The sequence below is a fragment of the Marmota marmota genome, unplaced genomic scaffold, assembly GCF_001458135.2.
Source record: "Marmota marmota marmota unplaced genomic scaffold, marMar, whole genome shotgun sequence".
Lineage (NCBI taxonomy): Eukaryota > Metazoa > Chordata > Mammalia > Rodentia > Sciuridae > Marmota > Marmota marmota.
In genome coordinates, this window is record NW_026000206.1 from 1,161,804 (window position 1) to 1,175,580 (window position 13,777).

At 47.9% G+C, this 13,777-nt stretch overlaps 1 long non-coding RNA gene across 2 annotated transcripts in view; it reads left to right on the forward strand.

Moving 5' to 3' along the window:
* Positions 1 to 577: 577 nt before the first annotated feature.
* Positions 578 to 13,777, forward strand: part of LOC125612712 — a 47,627-nt gene continuing 34,427 nt past the window's right edge. For both annotated transcript variants that reach the window (XR_007343182.1, XR_007343183.1), the window contains exons 1-2: positions 578 to 848; positions 8,399 to 8,506. This is a non-coding gene — a long non-coding RNA (uncharacterized LOC125612712). The remainder of the gene's footprint in view (positions 849 to 8,398; positions 8,507 to 13,777) is intronic.

Below are 13,777 nucleotides of genomic sequence, written 5' to 3' on the forward strand. Positions count from 1 at the left end.
GCATTCCCTATCTAACACCTGTTAGCTCTAATTTTCTTTCCTGAGAAGCACACCAGTAGACAGGGTAGATTCCAAATCATTTATCACTTTTAAAGTGCTTCCATATGCGTGTTGGACCCAGCCTGGCCCTAGGCAAACGCTTTCTGAATGCATTAAAATTCAGAACTATTTTTTTGTAAGTGTAGACACCAATGTTTCATTGAATTCGTGTCTGGTAATTATTAGCTTAAATTATGGCTCACACATGACTTGACAAAGTGGACCATGAATTAAAACGCGGGCGCGCGCACACACACGCACTCATACACCGAACTCTTCAATAGATACACCCAAGTCCTGCATTGCACCGTTATTGAGATGTCAGTCAGTAATCATTAGGCAAACACTCTTCATGGAGGGAGCTGCTAAGAGGCCCAGGCATCCCAAGAGACCATCTAAAAATGTCAAAAATGTTACAGTATAAATGAATGACACCAACAAGAACACATGTTAGAGTTGCAAGCAATTAGTTAATATATTACAAGTTTCAACCTCTGAGCAAAACAGGCAACAAAATTTCCTCTTGACAAAAGGCTGCAGATAAGATCAAGTTGATTCTCAGACAGTACAATTGCTGAATTGGAGCAATCTGCAGCAGGCCAGGAGGGAGGATCCTGGGAGGTTCAGGGAGTCGTAGGGTGGGCACCCAAGGCTTGGCTCTCCTTGTTTGAAAATGATGGGTGTGACTGCCTGGCTCTTGCCATGGAAAAGTGAAGTCTAAATGCAAGAAGTTGTCTTTGTGCCCCATGGATCGGGATGATGAAGCCGGCTGCTGTTCTTTGCTGGGCCTTCTGAATAAAATTTAGAAGGTAAAATGAAATCTTGTTGCTGTATTTCACAGGAAAGGAGGTGCCTTGCAAAAGGGGATATCTTACAGGTAAATGCTTGCTCATTGCTTTTGAGAGGGAATTTTTAAATGAAATATTGGATATTGTGTAGTTTCTCTTTCAATCCCCCTACTCTCTCTTAAGTCTCTCTCTTGTAAGCAGGATCCCTCTCTCCACATGCAAACACATGCATATGGAAAAGATGTTCGAAGCAACACCACCAAAAACTCATATAGAAAATAGGTATTGGACAAAAATCCACATTATATGCTTGGGATAAGGATTTGAATGACTTTCTTGGAAATGCAAGAAAACTTTGAGAATACAAGAAAGAAGGAATGCAAATCCGAGCTCACTGATTCTGAATGTAAAAAAAAATTGTAGACAGTTAAAAATGTCCACCCCTATACACATGCACACCTACACTTTCACACTTCCTCTGTTTACTAAATAACATTTCAGCACAGTTTTCATCTTATAAGGAAAGTGTTTGAAACTTGGAATAAGTGCACTTAATTAAAGGAAGGCTGTGAAAATGTGCACTAATCTGATATGACTAATAGCAAAGTGCATGAAATTGCTAATTAGAATTTCATTAAAGGTGCTGCTTTATCAGACTGTGAAAATCACAACCTTTAAAATTCTTTCAGGAGAGCTTAATTCCTTTTCAAACAGAAATATTCTTTAAAGACATTTGATTTGTTCTGAAGGAATTCGTGGCTTCCACTGAAACTGAAAATGTTGCTGATATTCCAGGAGGTGACATCAGAGTAAGAATATAGATCAGGGACTTTGTTTCCTTTGCCTGATGAGGCCCCTCCTCCCCCACCTCTACAGATTATTGTTCAAAAACCTAGTCATGAAAAATGGAGTTGAGTCCTTGGTTTGTTCCACATATAATATGTTTTCTGCTGAAACCAAATGTTCATTCTTTCCTAAAAGAGAAAAGAAAAAAAAAATTACTCTAAAAAATTAAAGTCACTAAAAATAAAAGTTAAATACTTTAATTTTCACATGGATTAAAAAATAAAGCAGTGCATACAACAAAGTATTTTTTTTCCTTAAAGGAAAAGACCATCCATTTAGATAGTTAAAAAAAAAAAAAATCAGCAAGTAGCCTTTAACCTTTCTTTAAGAAATAAACATCTTAAAATAGGAATAACATTTCAATCACAAAATTTCACTTTTTAAATTTGGGAGATTACAGCATTAACAATAGTAAATACACTTTTATCTCTTCCCAGATGTGCTCTCCTGAATTACGCAATTTTCTTATTTCATATCTTGATGATTCCCTGCCCAAAATCTGAACATCAGCTTGTTTTTTACCAGATTTTTTTAAATTCTACCTTTTCATCCCTTTAGCTTTATTCCTTCACTCTTATAATTCAGCCACTTCTCTTTATTTTCACATTTAAAAAAGTTGTGCAGTCACTCTCTCTGATGCCACCCATGGTATTTTGCTGTTAGTTTTCCTGTTGTTCAAAGGTTCATACAATTGATATCTGTGTTCTTTTTAAAGCTCAAGCTTGATTGAAGAGTTACACTTTGTTACTAAGAAAACATTAATGTGAATGGAAACTACAACTCACTCAACGCATCAGTTTACTTGCACCGAACTTGTTAAAAAGCGAGCCCTGCTCAACAGCTCAGTCCACAGTCCACACTGCTGGAAGTTTGTAGAATCGGGTGCCCTAAATACACTTTAAAATCTAGATTCAAAGACTAATCAGTCATATTTACATGAAGACCGTCTCTGAAAGGGGAGAAAATGAGAACAGAAGTAACTTTATTTGAGAAACAGTGTGATTTCTTTGGACATTTAAACAAAACTCAAGTGGGCTAATTACAGGGTTGCTCTCTCTGATTTTCACTCTGGCACAAGGAATTTTCGTGGCATTTAGATAATTTATCAAGGGGACTAGGGAACAGATAAAAGATTGCGTTTTCCTTTCCAACATTTGGGGGGTACATTTGGACAATAAGAGGAATGATTTTTTAAAAATCGGTCTAGACTTAAATGAATGAAAATTATGCTCGTTAACTGTAATGTCTGGACTCGGACCAGGGGTGTCCGGTGTCCTGCCTACCCCCGGGCCACCGTGGTCAAACAAAGCTGCTAATTCGAATGTTTTAAGTTTCAAATTGAGAAATATTGTTCTAATATGGCAACAATGGGGCTGTTGTCCTTTCAAGCGCTCTGCCATTACAGACTCCTTACGGCTCATTTTATGCAAAACAAATGGCAGGTAATCGTGATTTAATTCTTTTCAAGTAAATTACAGTGAGTGCGTGGCACAAAGCCGCGGCGGACCCTCCCTTCTCCGTCAATAGCTGAATTAATGGTGGCAGGAGTAAAAACAGCAATTGTGCACAACAGCCCTCCCCGGCTCCCACCCCTGCAACGCGGGACCTGCCAATCTGGGCCGCGCCCCCACCAGGCTGGAACGCTCGGGTCGCCGCCGTTCGGATGGAACGTTCTGGTGTCACCGCGCGGCGGCCGCAGAGCCCAGGGCTCGCTCCGAACCAGCGTCCCGGCAGGGGTCAGCGTCCGCGCGCTGCGGGCCGGGGCGCGCGGGGACCCGGGGCTTGTGGCCCTGGAAATGCGAGTTACAGAGCAAAGGGTTCCCCGGGCAGGTCAAGGATCGGGGCACTTTGAAGATCCGCTAACCACGCCACGTTCCCTCGGCGAGAGACCCTGGATGCCTCCGGAGGCAGCGGCCCGGCGAGAGGTGGGGCGGACCCCCGCCAGCGCCGGCGCGGGGGCGCGGGGGCTGAGCGCTGCTGCGCGTCCCTGGGCGTAGGAACCCGAGGGCCGAGACCCGAGCCACTCCGCGCTCACAGCGCCAGTTTTTGCCGAGAAGCNGGAAGAGATAAAAGTGTATTTACTATTGTTAATGCTGTAATCTCCCAAATTTAAAAAGTGAAATTTTGTGATTGAAATGTTATTCCTATTTTAAGATGTTTATTTCTTAAAGAAAGGTTAAAGGCTACTTGCTGATTTTTTTTTTTTTTAACTATCTAAATGGATGGTCTTTTCCTTTAAGGAAAAAAAATACTTTGTTGTATGCACTGCTTTATTTTTTAATCCATGTGAAAATTAAAGTATTTAACTTTTATTTTTAGTGACTTTAATTTTTTAGAGTAATTTTTTTTTTCTTTTCTCTTTTAGGAAAGAATGAACATTTGGTTTCAGCAGAAAACATATTATATGTGGAACAAACCAAGGACTCAACTCCATTTTTCATGACTAGGTTTTTGAACAATAATCTGTAGAGGTGGGGCGGACCCCCGCCAGCGCCGGCGCGGGGGCGCGGGGGCTGAGCGCTGCTGCGCGTCCCTGGGCGTAGGAACCCGAGGGCCGAGACCCGAGCCACTCCGCGCTCACAGCGCCAGTTTTTGCCGAGAAGCCCGCTTGGGGCGAGAGATGGGGTTGGGGAGCAAGGGATCAGCTAGGAAAGCAGGGGTCGCCTGTGGCTGAGAGGCCAGGTTTAGTGCTCAGACCCCAGGCTCACCGGGGGAAGCCTGAACCTCTGGAAGGGACTTTGAGATGAGGCTCTGTTCCTGTACACAGTAGGTGTGCAGTGACCATTGCATTGAACTGACGGCCAAAGTACTGCGTGACATTGTAAATCACTTTCCATTGTACTTGGAACAAAAATCAAACTCCTTCCTGAGGCCCAAGGTTCCGGCTATGGCCTGGCCATCTGCTCCAATAGGTTCTGGATGCGGAATGCCTGCCCCCGACCCAATGCTGCTTGCACTGTCCTGAAAGAGGGACTTTGAGCAAATGACTTAACCTCTTTGACCTCAGTTTCCACAGCTGTAAATGGGGTCAATAATGGAACCCTACACTCAAGGACCTTGATGAGCTTTCACACAGTACTTAAAATGGTGCTTGGCTCATAGAAAAGTGCCTGATAAATGTTAGGAGGATTCACTGCACCTGGGCCATGTCCGCATTTTCCATCTTCCTGGACCTCTCTGAACGCATTCCTGTCTCTGCCCCTGCAGGCAGGGATCTTGCCTTTCTCTGTCATGGCTTCTGCTTCAGGCCTTCACTCCACTGTCACCCCAAGACGTCTTCACTGTCATGGACCATCCTGCTCATCTTTAACTTAAAGCTCTGTGTTCTTCCTAGTATTGATCCTGATCTGAACAGTTTTCACCTTTTTGCTTGGCCATTATTTCCTGTCTTCTCCTCAAAGTGTAAGTTCTACAGGAATGGAACCTTTCTTCTCTGCAGGCTCTCAGCACTTTGCTCAGTACCTGGAATGTAGTAGGTGCTCAATGAAGCCCAGGAAATGGATGAATGGAGTCACTTCCTCTTTGACCTCAACACCAGAGTGATTGAACTTGTTATCTCTTATGTGCCCAAGTCTGTTGTTCAAGGATATAAGCAAAATCATCCACGTGGAAATTTTTATTTTCAAAACGAGAAAATAACAATTTGCTAAAGAAGTCTAGGTTCTCCAGCAGAACTACAGACTGTTCTCAATGATGCCAACTTTCTTCCCTACCTGGGTCTGACATGGGCTGGAACCAGTTTCTGAGAACTCCTCCCATCCTCCCTGAGCCAGGGGACGAGGCCTGACAGGTGGCTAAGGCCCTTCTAGATCTCTTCCCTAGTTTTGCCCCACCTTCACCCTCAGTTGAGGCCTTGCTGGTCTGGGCCAGTTTGGTCCTAGGACCCTATAGATGTCCCTGTCCTGAGCAAGCCCTGCCTGCTTTCCTCCTGTAGGTCCGGGAGTGCCCTTCCTCCTCCAGTGACGACATCTTGTGGCAGGGTCTTTGCCTTTGGCCTCCTGGCCAGAGCTCCTCTGCCCTTTCCATTGCTCTTCTTTGATGTTAGTTACAGATTCACACTTGCTCTTTCTCCTTCAGAGCAGCTGCTTTATACTGGTTCCTGCTGGGCTACCAGACCCCCTCTCCCCACAGCCTTCGAGGGCTGAGAAGCTGGGTGGGGCTGCCTCAGCAGCTCAATTCAAGGTGAGGAGATGAGTCAACAGGCTAGGGTCATTCCGTCTCAGTGTGCTGACTGGAGCCAGGGACAGAGTATTTCTGGAAGGCTTGGCTGGGCTCCTCATCTCCTGCTATTTATTTACTCAGTGAGATCACTATAAACAATGCTGGGGCATGGTGACCATCCTCAGTGGCCACTCCTCTCTGGCTATCCAGAGATCAAGAAATATAAATACTCCATCCATTTATGTATCTCAGAACAGTTGCTTAGCACCATCAGGTGCAGTGACGGTGCTGGGGACATGGATACAATAATAGCTGACACTTGTTTGTCCCTTTGCAGGTGCCAGGAACTGTTGAAAGTGCTTTGTGTGTGCGATGTTATTTAACATAACACACATCCGTCAAAATGGTTCTTTTATTGTCAAGAGGAAACTGAGGCTCAGAACAGAAATAGAACATGCCCGGGGGCTGGGGTTATAGCTCGGTGGTAGAGCACTTGCCTCGTACATGTGAGGCACTGGGTTCCATCCTTAGCAGCACATAAAAATAAATAAAGTAAATATGTACATATAAAAAGAACTTGCCAAGGCTACTCAGTCAGGAAGTGGTGGGATCTGGGCTTGGAACCAGAGCTTTGTCCTCGTAACCACCATGCTGCACGGTCCCCATCAGTTTTCATAAGGAATAAGCCGCAGACTTGGCATTCCAGAGGCACAGAACAGGGCAAGCAAACCTGAAGGGGAGGCCGGTGGGTGGAGTTCCCTGCATCAGGGGTCCTCAGAGCCTGAGTGGCTCCTGCCACATGCCAGGCCCTGTTCTGACTTCTTTACACATAGTATTGTCCCCTAAGTCTCCACAGTGGCCCTAGCTGATAAGAGTAGCAGGGCCCGCATTTCGCATTGGAGACACAGGGGTCCAGCAGCTCACCTGTGGTCTCAGGACCATCAAGTGGCCCCACTGAGATTTGAAGCCAGCCCCGCCCTCCAGGGTCCAGGCTCTTATCCTCGTCCAGCATAAGGCCTCTGTCTGGCAAATGTCATGCCCATGTGCTGGTGTGCAGGTGGCCCAGAAGCCCCTGACCCCTGGGTGGCTCAGGTGTTCCTCCCGCGCCCTGTGCTTGCAGGAGCAGAGCTGGCGCTGCTAACTGAAACCCGCGGGAGCTTCTGTTCCCTTGTCTATAAAATGGGGGAATGAGGTCAGCTCCACCTGCCTCTTGGAGCTGCTGTGGGGACCAAGATCAGGTATGGGCAGGGCTCTGTGGAGCGTGACTGCTGGCCTCGGAAACGCCAAGTTCCATGGCTCCATGGCTGTTGTGCTGGCAGCTTGGGAGGAGGCCAGGCTACCGACCTACCTCAAGGCTTCAGCCCTCAGGTTCAGGATGCCTGGCCCATGATGAACGGAGAGATCATTATTTTAATTGCAAAATGTCTATAAACGAAGAGTCTCATTTGATGATGTGGATGGATAGAGAATTAAACCTTTTACTTTTTAAAATTAATTAGCTAATTTATTAGTCTTTTTCCAAGACTAATCTCTAGGCTGGATTCAAGGGCACCTAGGCCAGCCCTCGGGGATGGCTCCATGCCAGGCTGGCCCTGGGTGCTCTCTGTGGCCAGCTGCACTGGGCGCTGCAGCTCAGGGAGGCTGTGTCTGCCGCCCACATGGTGCCTTGCTGGGTGCCTGGGACCCAGTTCTGCCACCTTTCCCCCACCTGCCAGCTCGCTGCTTCTCTGTTGAGGGTTTTGGTTGACACCTTGACCTTGTGCAGGGTGTGAGGCAAGGGCCATGCTGCTCCATCCCCCAGAGCTCCTGTGGGTCTGGCTGTCACCCCACATGAGCAAGGGCCAGGGTGACATGCATCATCCACAGCGTGGCCTGGGTCCCTTCCACCTTCACCCCAGACCTGTTTCTGCTCCCAGAGCTGGATTTGAGGTGGAAATGAGGTGGTCAGAGATGGCCGACAACCGCCTTCACAAAGCCCTGGTGGGTGGAGCAAGGCCATGTAGGTCATGCCAGCCGCGAGGTTACAGTGCCACCTCAACGGGCCAGTTGGTGGGCTCTGCATGGCGCTCCCAGGTGGCAAGTGGTGTGGTGAGGGATTTTGCTGCAACACACTGTGGGGAGAATCCTGCCCTCAGATCAGGAGCTCCAAGGGAGGGAACAGGTGGGCTGCATGGGGGGACAGCAGGTAAGGGAGACCCTTCACCACCTTTCTTGAACTTGTGGGGTGACCAAGAACATCACATGCTGCATGAGTGCATAACTGGGAATGGAAGGTCGTCTGTAGGACTGGTGTAGCCACTGAGGATGGAGGACCTGTGCCCAGCATTATAGCGGTGGGGCCTTGGGCAAGTGACATAACTTCTCTGTGCCCCAGTTTGCTCCTCCATAAAAGTGAGGTAGCACATAACTGGGTGTCTTTAGGGTTTGGGGAGGCGTTAATTATGTAATGTGTGGAAAAGCATTCTGAATGGTGTCTGCCAAGAATAAGGAGTTAATAAGGGTCAGCTGACTCCAAAATATAAGCTCAAAATTAGCTTCTTCATTCACTTTTCTTCCCACTCAAGATACAGGACACACCAAAGTCAAAATGGAGAGCCTTGAACACTCCCTGTGGACGAGAGGCGAGTCTGGTGTGTATTCCTGGCCTCACTGCTCACTACCCTGTGATCCTGGTAAGTGGCTTAGTCTTCTTTCTTCTCCATGAAATGGCTATAAAATAAAAAAATCTATTACTAACAACGAGGATTCAATGAATAATACACATAAAGCAAATGACTTATTATTAATTTTTACCCCTTTGCCCTTCAAAAAATTGTCCTTGTTCTCCAGTTTTCCTTCCCTTCTGGCTGCAGAGGCAGCCTATATTTCCCAACATCCTCTGGGATCCCGTGTGACTGCATTCTAGCCAATGGAATGTTGTGGGAATCATGTGTGACTTTCAGGCCTGGGCCCTAGAATTTCTTGCCAGATCCTTGTACTTGTTTCTCGATGTCTGCCAAGTGCCTGATAATAGTCAGGTGACCTTGAGAGCCACATGTTGAAGATGTGGAGTTCCTGCTACAGAATCCAGCTCTTCCTTGCCTACTCCCTGCAGGCCTGCTTGGACTGAATCGCATTGTATTCAACCACTGAGATGTATGGGATGTTTGTTACTGCAGCTAGCAGGGAGCCTATCCTGACCTATACTGGATTCTGTAGACCTTTAGGTAGTATATACACCTATATGTGTTTATTCAAGAATTTGTGTATGTCTTAGAGTCTACCAAGCCTCCAGCCTTCTTAAACTCCTTATGTGACTTAGGACTTACTGCCTTCAAGAACAAGCCCTGGCCACTGTCAGTGGTTGTGCTGACACAATTCCTCAGAGCAACTTCTTGGCCTCGGGGCCCCCTGCAGTGCAGAGGTCCTTGAGACAGCCTTACCTAGGGCATTTTGGAGGTAGCCTGTGTCTCAGGACAGAGGTCTCCTAAGAGGCATTGATAATCCCATAGACTCTCTTCTCCATTCTGAGGTTGCCAGAGTGCTTGCTTTTATCCTTGGCACATATGATAGATCTGGTACATGGCAGGCCACAGGATCAGGCAGCAGATCCTCCCAGTGGGGCCCTGAGGCTTGGCTCAGACCCCCCTCCCCAGCCCTGCCTGCCCTTGTTCTCCTATCTTGGGTGAGGTCGGCTCTTTACTTGCTCCTCCCCCATGAAACAGAATGCTCCCTAGAGGCCGGGACTCGGCTCATCACTCCCCTGTCCCCCTGGAGGCTGCTGTGGGTCAGGCAGACATGGCTTGCTTGGCATAGAGTTGACTTCAGGGGTCAGGGACCATCCTCATGATATTCTGGAAAAAGAAAAAAAGTCTTCAGCTTCAGTGAAGTTTATACTAATTGAAAGGAATGCTTTAATATATTGAATGTCTCTTTTGTCCCAGGGCCTTCTGCAATTTCCTGAGCTCCTCCCCACTGCCATAATTTGAGGTCCCCAATGCGCAGTGGAGGTGTGAAGATGGGGGCAGTACAGTGGCTAGAATGGCGTGCGTCCAGGGTCCCCAGCTGCGTGCTGGAGCCGTGCATGCCGAGTGCTTTAGATGAATTATTTCATTGAGTTTTGATAATTTCCTTATGAACCAGGGGCTACTATCGTCCCCATTTTATAGGGGGTGGGAACCAAGTCTCTGCAAGGATAACTCCTTTCCCCAAGTTTTCACCGTTTAAAGACATGGAGGCCGGGTGCCATTTCAATTTCATTTCCTGTGGAGCAGCCCTTGCCAGGCCACCTTCTGCCACTTCATCAAGGTCTGTGGTAAATTTTGGTGGGGGAGCCCTCCCTGTAATCAAGCAGAATTATATGTTTGAATGAACACCTACTATGTGCAAACTCTGGTCAAAAGCCCTGTCATCACACAGGGGGGCCCAGTCGGTCCCTGGGCACGGTATCCTGGTAGAGAAAGGAGCTTTGTACCTCTGCCTCTATCCCCGCCAAATCCGTGCCATGGAAGGGGTAACATAGACTGCGATGCATTATAGCACGCTGTCTACCTCAGAGGAAAGAGAGACACCACGGGCAGGGGCAGAGGTGGTTTCACCCGAGAAGTGGAATCAAGACGAACTGTGTCTGTTTGGACTTGAATACCTGCTGGCTGAGTGACCTTGGCAAGTTACCTGCCCTCTCTAAGTCTATTCTGCCTGCTCTAAGGTGGAGATAACAAAGGTACCGACCTTGTAGGATTGTTAGGAGGAGTAAGTAAATTAATTAAAGGTAATATAACAAAGTAATAATATATAAAATGTGTAAAGCACAGTAAAATCTTTTTATCATTAAGAACTGCTAGAATTTCAGTGAATACCACAAACAAAGCTTCAGAGTTGAGAAAACCAAGCTCTCCGCTGGTCTGAAAACAGGTTCCAGAAGATTCTCTCGGAAGGGCAAAGGGAGGCGGGTTCCTTGAGGGTTTTCATCTGTGTTTTGAGAACAATCAGTGGCTCAGCCTGGCTGGTTCTCACAGGGTGGACAGAAGATGAGGCTGGGAAGAGAGGCAGGGCCCGGCTGAGGAGTCTGGACCGTCCCATGCCACCAATGATGTTCCCGTCATTGACACTCTGTATGACGGTGGTCTCTTAAGATCACGTTGCTAAGCGATGTCACAGCTGTCTACCCTACGATGTTTTCATGATCACAGAATTACTTAGTGATGCCCTTCTCAGAAGGCATCCCTGAGAAAACACATGCACACTTGACAGGCAAGGGGGAGCCATTGAAAGTTTTTGAGCAGCGGTGTGTTGTGGCCAGGGCCATTTTAGAAAGACCCTGCTGGCTGAAATGGCATCTGTACCTTGAAATGTAGGGTAGACTGGAAAGGGAGAAGTCCTGTAGAAAACTGTTGTCTGTGACCCCAAGGGAGAGGTTGGTGGCAGCTGGGAGGCCAGGGAGACTGTGCATTGGCACTTGAAGAGAGGGAGGTCCTCTGGACTGTGGGTGTGTAAAGCTGGTGGTGCCAGTGGGCGTGTGCTGTGCACACCCTTGGCCGAGAGCTGCGTGGTCGTGTGGGCGGCTGGGAGTGACAGCAGGCCTTCCCTCTGCAGGCCCAGGCCTGGGAGGCGGTCCTGCTGGGCACCACATCACCGGTGACATCTTTGTGCCAAGAAAGAGACAAAAGAAAGAGAAATGGGGGACCAGCCTCTCTGGGTCCTGAGAAGCCAGGGCGCCTGTGTCCTCTGGGTGGACAAGCTCTCCGCTGGTCTGAAAACAGGTTCCAGAAGCTTCTCTTGGAAGGGCAGAGGGAGGCAGGTTCCTTGTGGGTTTTCATCCGGGTCTTCAAAAAGCAGAGCGGACTGGCGAGAGCTGTCTGTCTGAGGCGCATTTTATCTTAACCTTTCCGTGTAATCCTGAAAGCCCACCTAATCAATTGAAGATCATAAAATATTAGACTTAATGCTGCAAAGTGCTGCTTTTTAATTCACATAACAAGCTCCTAAATAATTCAAATAGCAAACAGACCCTGCGAGTCAATGGTGGGAGGCTGCTTGGATCAGCGGGAGAGTGTCAACACATGCCACATTTCCCAGATCCACTCCATTTCAAGAACCCTATTAAGTTAATTGCCGGTTTCTGACAGCAGAGAGCATGCTGGGAGCACAGCGAGCTTTATTAGCCTCATGGCATCTGCAGGCCTCAGCCACTTTGCCCCTACTTGCAGGCACTGGGAGCCGCACGGAAAAAAAAGTAAATCAAATTATGAGACAATAAATGCTTTTGGCAACACATGGGCATCAGACCCACTGGCGAATCCAAGAGCATTCACGCGTCATTGCTGTTCTGTTGACTTGCTTGCAGCAACGCCATCTGCATGTTGCAGAAGTCTTACAGGATGTCCTAGAGCACTCACATTGATTGGTGTCCTCATGGCCGACGCAGGATGAAGTTAACGCAAGGGAGGGCCCCCACCTCCTTAAGAAATTACTGGGCAGAGAGAGAGAGTCTCTAGAATGGAGTTGGGGGACCTTGGGAGAGACCTCACTTACCTCCAGCAGTTGGTGTTGCTGGTTCAGATTTGTGAGTGGATCTCCTGGGTTTGCAAACCCAGTGAAGATGGTTCTGGAGATAGAGAGGGCCGGCGAAGGGCAGTGCATGAACCAAGATCCTTAGCTTTCTGCCAGGGAGAAGGTGTGCCCGTTGTCATGTAGGGGAGGTACCAGGACATGGTTTCCATGGTGACCTGCTATCACGTGGGTGTCCCTGGTATATTGAGTGGAATGAGGCAGATTCAGTAGCAGGTGTGGGCTCCCATCTCTCCAGCACCCACTTTGACATGTGGGAAAACACGGACAAAGGGGGATTCTGTGGCTGCCCCCGGGGTCACATGTGAGGGTTCTGGCGTGATATCCTGCTCTAACACCTGGCCTCACATCATCCCATTGAGCTGTTTTTCTTTCAGGTCTCAAAATAACAGTGGTGACAACCTAGATTAGATATAGATTCTAATCCCACTTTACTCATTTACCAATTTTAGCAAAAGGTCTAACTTCTCGGTCCCTCTACCTCGTTGGCCAGACAAGGGTGGGACTGCCCACCTATTGGGACTCCTCTGGAGGTAAACATTGACCTGGAGGTTCAAGTAGCCAAGGTCTAGGCATAATATCCTTTCCACCATCAATGTAGCACTCTCAGGAGAGCTTGTTTATTTGTTTCTAGATGATTCTGTTATAAACCAACCATCTTCCAATGTATCCCATCTAATTATTTACATTGAATTTGCATAGAGTGAAACAAACTCTTAAATCTCTTCCTGCCCCAGTTCTTAGGCCCACCTCATTGATTGCAGAAATGATTTTTCTTTTGGAACCAGCTCCTCCATATGATAGGAAAGAAAATTTGAGGGTGACTGGCAGGAGTGAGGAAGTGGGGCACAAGATTGGCAGCAGGTAAAAGTGGCAGCAGGTGGACCGACCCCTTCAATCCCGATTCTCTTGGCTCCTGGGACTCATGGAATCCTGCACTTTTGATGCTGAAAGGGGCCCTAGAGATGGAGGCTGGCATCCTCTTTATAGGGGTGGTGGGTGGGTGGACCGAGGCTCAGAAAGAGGGAGTGACTTGCCTGAGGTCACACAGCCAATTAGTGGGGAAGCCAGTGAGAGCGCCTGGGTCTCCCCTTTCCCCACCCGCCCTCTTTCCAGCTCTCAGACAGTTGGGAATGGACTCGGGAGGTATTGGAGCTGATCTGCATTACCTGGAAGAAACAGACATTTGGACATTTGGCCAAAGTCTTGCTCCCTCCTGCATTTGCAGAAAGAAGAGCCACTTTGCCTCAAGACCTCTCTCCGGAAATAATAACAGGAGTCCACAACTGATCCCCAGCAATAACAGCTACCATTTTGGAGGACTGATTCCAGGGACCTCACTGATATCACCCAGCCCTAGAGCTGGTGAGAGTCAGGGTGAACTTGAACCCGGC